Source organism: Pezoporus flaviventris, unplaced genomic scaffold (assembly GCF_033815535.1).
Source record: "Pezoporus flaviventris isolate CSIRO_AGI_PZ_B2104156 unplaced genomic scaffold, CSIRO_AGI_Pfla_v1 ptg000031l, whole genome shotgun sequence".
Classification (NCBI taxonomy): Eukaryota; Metazoa; Chordata; class Aves; order Psittaciformes; family Psittacidae; genus Pezoporus; species Pezoporus flaviventris.
Genome location: NW_026892579.1, coordinates 48,188,415 through 48,198,760, shown reverse-complemented (window position 1 = coordinate 48,198,760; position 10,346 = coordinate 48,188,415).

Sequence of the window (10,346 nt, the reverse complement as noted above, 5' to 3'; positions counted from 1 at the left end):
AGCTGTATTTGACAGAGGAGTAAAGGTTTCAAAGATATTGCATTCTCACAAGTTTTGTGAAAGTCAGCGGCTCAGTAGATGAGACTTATTCCAGCTGGAGTCATGTCAAGGACAGTTCAATTCTTATTTATTCTGTTTGGCAATGGCCAACTGACCATTCCCTGTGCTGTGGTTGGTCAGCACTAAGTAGTGCTGAGCTAACTGCAGCTCAAATCATCTTTCACCACCTTAGCAGGCAAGCAAAGTGGAGAAAAAAGGTCCAGAGCCGTCTTTGAGAAACTGATAGGGATTTTATGTCATAAGGAATGGTGGGGCGTTGTAGCAATGTTATGTTTGAGAAGAGAAGGAGGAACTACAAATAGTCTGATGGGAGGGATTTTGCCATTCAGACACAATTAAATTCTTTATTCACCAAACAACTTCTCCTCATCCTTCTATGTTTTGTCATGTATAATTAACATACAATAACTATCTGGATGGCTTAAAAATGGGTGTAGATAGGACAGTACTGAAATAGAATGAGATGCAAAATTCTAGCACCTGTATGTATGTGAAAAGAAAAAGAAAGGTCTTTAAGAGTGCATTGTAAATAAATTCATACAATGATCCAACGATGTACTGTTCTGTCATCTATTCATTAGCTGTAGATTTTCCATATAAAAAATATTTGCTACTAGGTTTTGCTTATTCTTTAGCCTCCAGTAATGATCTTCAATAAGTTTTCTAGCAATGACATGTTAGGATCAGAGGAACAGCAGCACAGAACCCATTAAATTATTAGTCTGTTCGTGTATCCAGCCTCAAAAAGTCATTGTAATGAGGTATGTCTAGGGAGGGTGCAACTAATCTCCTAATGAATAACTGTATCACCAGACCTTTGGGGAGATTTCTTCTTAACCCCAAACAGCCAGTGATATGCTTGTGCCCTGCAGCAAGAGGACTTATGTCCATAATGAATCTGTACTTCAGTCATTTAGCTATGGACAGTCTTATTAATAATATAAATGCAATAACTCAACTTTGGGGTTGAAAAAAAAAAAGACAGGGAGAAGAAAATGTAGAACAGGAACTGTGACTGCTCAGTGAGCACCAGGGTGGAAAAATTAGTTTGCAGATGTGACAAAAACACTAGTGTTTAATAAAATTGCTTTTATTAGCTTAATTTGCCACATATAGTGCAAATATTTAACTTGAATGAGGCATGAATTGTAAAAAAATATGTGCTGTACCATTTAAAGTGGTATACTTGAATAAAATAATGTATGTCTTTTCATATGCAGTCCTTGAAGTCACACTACATACATCTTTAATTTCTTCAATTAAGAAAAAAAGACCAAATGGAGTTACATTTTAATTATTCATAGTTCATTTGAGAAAAATCTTTGTAAATGAGAGGAAGGAGAGTTGTGCTATCTATCACGAGAAAAAGAATAGATAGAAAATCCACTCTGTGAACTATTTGACAATACATAAGCTTCTGCCTTCGTTAGGTACTGCAGCCTGATGTGTAAAGAAAGAAGCATTACAGGAAAATCTGTTTTGAAGGCCATGCCATGGAAACTGCTCCCCAGAATACTGGCCTGCTAGATAACAAGTAACCACAGTGCACATTTGATAGATTCCTGCAGAGGCATGTATATGTAGGCATGTCCTTGAAGCTTATTTATGAAAAGATGGGAATATAAGGAACTTTCATACTGGATCAGAATTATGGTCCATTCAGGCCATTTTTGTCTTTGGCAGGAGCCAGCAAGCATGTGGGAATGTTGTAGGTGATGTGTCCAAGGAAGTCCACAATCACCAGAATTTGATTTAAACCTTGTAATGTTTATTCCTTCCAGCATATTGTTTTTCGTTGCTGTTAAAAGGGTTGATATTTTTGTTGTCAATAAGAAAGAAAGTTCCTCTTTGGGTTTTACTAAACTATTGATTGCAAGACTTCTTTGTGAGTTCCACAGTCTTATCATGCTCTGGATGCAAAATGATTACTTTTTATAAGCTTTGAATTGATTATCTTTCATTTTCTTTGAATGTCTCCTTGGCAAAGGAGAACAGAGCCAGCAATCTGCCTTTTTGAGCAATTCATTATTTTATATGCTTTTATGTAGGCTTCCTAGGTCTTCTAATTTGCAAAGTCAACAATTCCAGTCTTTTCATTCTGATTTTACATATGTGACCTCTGTGCTCTGAATGATTTTCAACCTGCCTCTGAACATGTAATTTTTAATAACTTTTTTGAGACTACAGGATCTGATTTGGATACAGCATTATAATAGCATATCATTATTTCATATACTGATATTATGATTTTTCTTGTTATTATATTGTATTTGCTTGTTTAGTTGCAACTGTAGTTCTTGTTACATGGCAACAATTGTAACTGATCTCTTCCCTAACATAGCTTAAAACACTGTGCTCTGATCTCCTCTTCAGATTGTATTTCTTAATCTGTTTGGCCTTCTACTTTGGTCTTTGTCCTGGAGAGGACAAAAAGCTATATTTGTAGTTGCTGTGAAGGGTGCTTTTGAGGAATGTTTTAGGATGACCTACTGGACTCATATTTTTGGTCTAATAATATAAAAAAATGTCAAATTGCTATTTAATCTTTCTTTCTATACTTTAATTAATGTATATGGTGCTTAGAGCAAAAGAGACCAGTCCTTTCCAATTAAACTGAAATTAATAGTAATAAAAAAAGAATACAGAAGAAGACAGGAAATATATCAGAAGCATAAGGATCGAAATATATCATATTCTTGGCTTTCTCTTACCATAAGTAGGAGTGTTAAGTCCATGACCAATTTAAAATATATTCTGGATCTCTGTCAATTTTCTATTAACAGAAAACTGCAGAACACCCCAACTCACCGGCGGTCTTATGGCGACATTAAACTAGTTAATTACAACTCTCCCCAGCTGAGATAGCTACTAAAAGGAAAATAGAGCTGTGTTTTGAATTTGCCACATCATGTTTATTTTCTTGTAGTTTTGTTTTGTTTCCCTGATGACTTTTTGACACAAATTTTGCTGTTTTCAATCCAAAGGCCACTCTCATGTGTCTGGGAAGAGGCTCTTGGACATGAGTGAATCATCTTGTATGAGTAACGATATTTATTACAAACACTTATTTGTCATATTGGATCCTAAATGCTATCAAAGCAGCAGTGGTTCCTATGTGGAAGAGAGGAGACTTGAAGTAAAGTAGTGGGACAAAAGACTATATAGAAATAGAAAACCTTCTGTACAAAGTGTGTGTGCCAGGGGATTATTGCTCCCTTTGATCTTGACTTGCACAGATGTGCAAACACACGAATGATCACTCACAGTGTCATAGGCTACCAGTAATGGGATGCTGAAAAAGACACAAAGGAAAATTAGTAACATCACAAAAAACAACATAAGGTTTTCAGAGCAGTATTGTGAAAACTGTTACAATAACATGAATTGTGAGTCTCCATTCCCAAAAGTAAAAGAAAATGTTCATTTTTAAATCAGCACAGTAGAAGTTTTGAAGATTTTTGTGTCCTGGAAGACTATGTTCTTTGGTGAAGAACATAAATCTCAAATTACTACCTTTCAAACCAATGTTGCTCCAGATTGTGACACCGAGCCCTGCATGTACTGCAGCCTGAGACCCTGAAGATGGGGAATGCATGGAGTAGGGGCAGATGGATTAGAAGCTGCTTGCAGGTTCTCCATACTCTTAGTAGTACTGCAGCTCTTGGTATTATATTTATGTAACTCCACTGCAGCCTGAGAAAGTATAATATAAAGATAATTAAGAAAATTTTGGTCTTTTTTTTTATACATTGTTGATACAAATGCCTCTGAATTTCTTCTGCCTTACTTGCATCCTCTTCACAGGCTTCTTAAATTCCTTTTATGCTGTTTTAGCAATACAAACATGAGAATTTCTGTCTCTGTAGCTCTTGTCATTTAAAGCATTCTTCCTATACCTCTTTGTCTTCTTGTTGCTTCATCTAATTGGAAAAACATGTATTTTCTCCAGGCTCAGAAAAGCCTATTGTTCAGCCACCCAGGACAACTTAACAACCAGCCTGGACAAATGTAATTTAATTACTTCTTCCTCACTGGCTAAGGTTCTGACCTGCATTTAAAGATCTTGTGTGTTCTCCAACCTCATGCTGAAAAGAAAACTAGCTTACACCTTGGTTTCTTTTAAGTTCTGCCTAACAGAGGGAAAAGAAAGGATGGCTTTGTTCAACCAACCATTTCCTCAGCTTCTACCTTTGTCTTGTTCACCAAGTGTGTCTCCTTAGCAAAATAATGATAGTGCTGACATATGTTGCAGAAGAACCAGGAAGGCCGCTGTTCTTTGCCAGGAAGCAAACACACAGATTTTTTTCTTTAGGAAAACACCTGAAAAGAACATACTTAGCATTTAATTGATCTTTAATTCTCTTTCAAAATGCAGATTTTTTTTTTCCAGCTTCATATAACTCCAAAATACATTTTCAAACATCAGGTCTTTCTGTCCCTTCCCCACCACAGGTGATGGCTCAAGGATCTTGCCTAGAGTTCCAAGGTCTAGTGAGAAGAAATCAGTGACCACATTTACTTGTGCCTGTCAGACCCACTAAGGATCCAGAGGTAGTCCTATTCCAATTCCTGACATCTCTACAACAAAGACAAAAGTTACAGGATGCTTATTCCTAAAATATAGACTCAGTTTGACAGTTTCTTGAGTAAAATCTATTTGATTGATGAGAAACTACTTAATCTGTGGTAATCACTTTATTTCCAGAAGTCACAAGACAACTTGTCCAGTCAATTATCATCAAGATGTGAAAAGGGTATTTTGAAAACAAAATTCTGACTCCCAGATACTCCCACCCAAGATAGAAATTATATCTAAAAGGTAAAATGGCTTAGAGGTTGCAGAATCTGCCTTGGACTTTGTGGAGAAGAAAGGCCTTTTCTTGTCAGTAGTGTCCTCTGTAGCCTTGGTCAGTCCCACAGCTTATGCAGGCCATTGTACTCAAACTGGCTCAATTTGTAGATATCATGCATAAGCTATTTTACATTATGATCAGATCTGGCTGCAATTTAAGAGCACAGATTTGTCTTTCAGCATGGGTTCATAGGTACTGTTAAAATCAACCTTATTGAAATCAGCAGCATTTGGACTTCCAAATGATTTAGTCTTGCTGGTTAGCTCCAGGCAGCTGAAGAAATGTGTTCTGTAGTGCACCTTGAGATCTTGGTCCTTCATCCCTCCATATTTGGGGTCTGGATAGGATATGTTATAGCCCTTTCCAGCCTCCAGGCTGGGACTTCCTTTATGGTGAGGACATAGCAGGGAAAGGGTAGTGGCACTGGGACCACACATTATATTTCCCAAGCTTCCAGCTTCTCCTAGTTCTGATACAGGTCTCACAGACTGCTGTAAAATGGGGATGCTAACGCTACCTTCTCAGTCTCACAGCTGTATGGAAAGGAAAAATCAGTTGCAGTCTGTGATATGCAGGTATACTATGGTTCTGAAGCCACAAAAGTACCTAAGATGGACAGATAATTGTTGCATTTTTGGCAGTACATTCCATGATGAGGCACACAGAGAGTTCTGTGAAAATTCTTTTTTTTTTTTTTTTTTTTTTTTTTAATAGATGATTTACTATGCTATTCAAAATATACAACTTTATTGTCTGGTGCATTCCAGAAGCCTGGAGGCCCAAACTGAGAGTGAGAGCCCATTGAGCTTTATGTTGTCCAAAATGATACTAAGAGATGTACACACACTGCCCTGATGAGCTTGGTATATTAGCCGAGAACTGAGATGTTTTGTCATTGCAGTTTTATTGATGAGCTGAGACTCAGGAGTATGAAGTCTAACTCCCAGGGTTACACAGCAAGACTGAGCACAACTAGGACCTGAATCTACTGCCAAGCCAGATCTGTGGTCAGGCACAAGACTATCCTCCTAGTCTTCTTTTGTTTTTAAATTCAAATAAGTAACTGCTCCTACTTATTGTCAAAAGTATGCATAATTGATCACTGTTTTTCGTTGCATTTTACTGGTTCTTTTGCTTGGAGTAGCTGTAGTCTGTGATGCATTAAAAAACATTAGCAGAGCCTGTAGTCATGCCATGGTGACTTGATGAAGTGGTTACGTCTATATGGCAAACTAGATGGTGCTAAAGCTTTTGGTTATGGACATGGTATGATAATACCAGTTCTTTAATACAGGATAGCTGCATCTGACATGCCTACTGGGAATGGACAGCAGCCCATACTAACTCCTAAACTGTGTCTGCAATTTTCTGGGGGAGAAAACTAGTCAGCTTTGGGAAAAGCATGCCACAGACTGTTCAATCCGTTTAACAGGACAGACAATTGGGCTCCAGGGCCTGTGCCCTGCCACTGTTTAATTTAGCAGTACACATACAGCCCGTAGAGCCAGTTTTGGTATCTTGAATTAGATTCTTTTTGTATTATGCACATACCATTCTGAGACAGTTCCTGTTGTGTTTCTGTACTTTACATCAAGGTTGTGGCTGAAGGAGTGAATGGTGAGATTCATCCATATTCTCCAGGTGGCTTCAAAAAGCCAACCTATTTCTTAGGACAGGAAAAACAATCTAAAGAGAAAGAATATAAGATAATTTGAAGCAGTGCAAAGTTGTAATGAAAAACTACGTTCTCTTGCACTTGCACACAGGCACAGATGCATGCAGAGAAAGCATGTAACAGCTATAGCAAGAAGCCTAGTGCTAGTTGGCGAAAAATATCACATTCCATAGCTTTCACATAATTGCCATCTTTTTTGAAACTGAAATACAACATCCAAATGTCAGCCTACTCTGTGTATCTTTAAATCTCTTTCTGATTTTTGTTACATGTTATTGTTCAGTATATTGCATTTTTCATTTCCACTTGCTGTAATATCATGGCATTTGATTTTGTTCTGACAAAGAGGCCAAGAAGCTCAGTTCAGTGTCAGGTGTCTCACTAGTCTGTAGCTTGCACTGAGACACTGTGGATGATTGATGTAGCAAGTGTCCCACCTTGCATGCAATAGGAACCCATAACCCCCACTAGGAACTCGTTCTCCACCTGGTTTGGGGCCAGGAGCACAAATCTGTTCTCATGCTGATGTCTCCTTGCTCTCTGACCCAAAGCCTTAGTACATCTTTGTCTAAGGTTTTTTAGGTTGGTTGGTTGGGTGGTTGTTTTCTTTTTTTGTTTTTTTTTTTTCTCTTAAAGTTTTAATGTCATGGGATTTTTCTTTAACGTATTTCTTTCACAGATGAAAGAAATGAGCTCCTTATTTATTCTTATGAGAATGTGTGTAACTTTGTCATCTTCAGTTTTTCAGCACTGACTAGTACCTTTATATATAAAGCAGCACAGCACTCCCCTTCTTCTACCCTTCTTAATGGAAAAGTAAATGCTTATTCTTGCCTTCCACCTGATGCATGCTTTCAAAATACTATAAAGATATGAACCCGATGGAGTTTCTAAATTATAAAGCCATAGTTCTTTTATATTACCGTGAATAACAACTGGAAATCTAGTTCTTTATAATAAGTTATTTATTCTCCATTTTGAGGTTTTATCCACACCCCAGGAGGTGGCCATGTATATTTCAACAGGTGCTGCATCAAGATTGCAATGATACTCTCAAACCATATTAGATTGTATCCAGTGGAAAGAAATGAATTTGAGAGCAAGACTTACAGGCTGATGAAAAACGAAAATCTTTTCTCTTGTTGAATGCAAAATTTTCTATTAGGTTCATAGCTGTTATCAGCATCAGCCTCATGTAAATACATATTTATGATCTAATACACAGCACTCCCAGTATGTCTGAGAGAACAAGTATCTATGTAGTGTACTCTAGCCAGAAAATTTACAGCAGCTTTCTAAATCTTCTAAAAAAATGTAACAATAGAGTTCAAAAGGGACTACGGTGGTGGGCAGGAGAAGGCATTTTGGTAGGATCACCGCATGCCATGGTTATTAGCTTGCTTTTAAAAAACAGTAAGTACAGCTGTTTGTGATTCATAACAAGAAGTTAGGAGGGACAGAAGCATGGAAAAGAAATAGTATATGATCTTAAAAGGAGAGAGGGCATATGATGTTGGAGGACAGGTTTTTTCTAGATTGAGTGGTCTCCTCCATTTCCAGCAAAGATCATCCCCCTAAAGCATGACAATGTGTTAAGAAAGAGGAAACATGTTATTTTGAAACAACCTCTAAATGGATGTGTGTTAAAGTTTCTGTGTATGGCTTACATAACCTGCCTTAACCAAAGTATACCAACAATTCGTATTCCTCAATGCTCTTTTTGTTTCAAGAAAACCTTGGGGAAAGGATTTCTCCTCATCATTGCTGATGAAGCACACAGACGTAAGTTACTATTTCCACACAATGACTTCAGATGGAGTGTCTGATGCTTTTTACCCTGTGTCACTTATCCATGCATCTCTCACGTTCCCAGTTCTCTTCTTCTCATGGAGTTGTTCCTTTCTCACATAGCCCTAACATGACCTGTAGAAGAAAAGAAATGTCTTAGAAGACTAAAGCTAGATTTAGCCAAGCATCTTTAAACTTCTATACAGAAAGAACATAGCAAAGTTTACTTCTCAGCCTGCTGAGTCTGGATGTATGCACAAAGAAATTTGTTGCAGTGGACATGTGGAAAGGACTATTGCAAAATGAGATCGCTGAGACTTTTAAATACTTCCACCAATGCAGTAAGATTTTCTGGTCTTCTTTCATAGTTAGGTGCTTTTTATGCACACATATATCCAAATACGTATAAAATATATAATCTAATTTTGATTTTAATTTGGTGAGTGCAGATGGCTAACAGCTAAGATCAAAGGAATAACAATAGTAAAAGCCTTATATCTTTGTCTGTTGGATGGAGAAAAGGAACCATTCTAGAGACCTTTTTCTCCAAGTGCCTACATCTTTCCTGACAAATTCTTTAAACTGTATTGAAGAGTTGGGGCAGACTTCAAGATTAAGAATCTGAATTTATGCACCTGTAGGCAGATGCCTACAGACACTACGAAAACACTTATAGTCAGAGGAGAGGTAATCAGTGAAGCCTACAGAGCCATTGATATGGTCAGCAGCTAGAATAATGATTCAGTTGTCCATGCAGTCATCCAGTGACATCTGAAATGGCCAGGGTATTGTACCTGCATAGGAAGGCTATAAGACTGCTTTGGTTCCTGTGCCAGCTCAATGAGGACATCTTATATGGCATTAAATGACAATATATATGCCTGTTCAGCTGCCTAAGCATAGGTGTCTGGAGTCATCTCAGGAGTGGTGGGCTACCCTGAACTCCTCTTTCCTGTCAGACCAATGTACATGAGGTTTCTGGGACTTCAAGGAGCTGCCTGAGAAATCTTTGCTTTAAGGTTCAGCAGCAGGAACTCCCACTCTTTTCTTGGGAGCTGCATTTAAGCATTATTTATCTACTTGACCGGTATTGACTGCTCCCCTGTCCTGGACCTACCTCATCACTATGGTCTCATCTGGCAGTCTGGGCTCTTGACTCATCCTGGGTACCATCATTGGACCTGCTATGCTCACCCCTTCATTTCTGGGACAGCATCATCCCTAGCTGCTCCCCGATGCATATGATGTATTGGATTCCTAGGACATCTCAGATGACACTGTGTTTAGAACCTGAGTTGGACCTCCACCCTATTTTAGGGTGTCCTAAGTCACTCTCTAGGTGCCATTGTTCTGACTAGAAAGGAATTTGCATGTCTTTCTGAAGCTGCAGCTGGAGGCTGCAGAGCATCTTAAATGGGTGTAGAGATTGGTTATGGGCAATTGAAAGTTCTGACTGACCAGGAGAGGCTGAAGTTATTTCAGGTTCTCTCTAAAAGTGAGCAGGCAAGATTGAATGTAGGGAATGACTGAAAGCTGACAAAAAGCAGAAGCTTAGAAGCTCACTCTCAAGAGTAAATCGAGTGAACATTTTTGAGAGGCCTTTAAAATTAATTACTATCTCTTCTTCTCTTGCAGAAAATCTAGGAGATATGCAGAAACTTTGCATAAATTATAGACAGAATCAATTCTTTTCTTTGGGTCAAGGAATCTTTTTCCCTACTCATCTGAAATGTGCAAGATAATAAAATATAGGATTAATGTGTCTTAATGAAACTTCAGGCATACATATTTATGCATAGATTTTAGCATAATGATATACAAAAGAAAATTTCCCATGAAATAATAATAATAAAAAATCAGCTAATCTTTGCATTGTTTTTTTTTCCATTTCTGCTCTCTTTTCTCTTACTTTTGTTCAGAAACTCAGGGCAGTTATCCAGCAATTATTTAAACCTCATGCCTGTTAATGT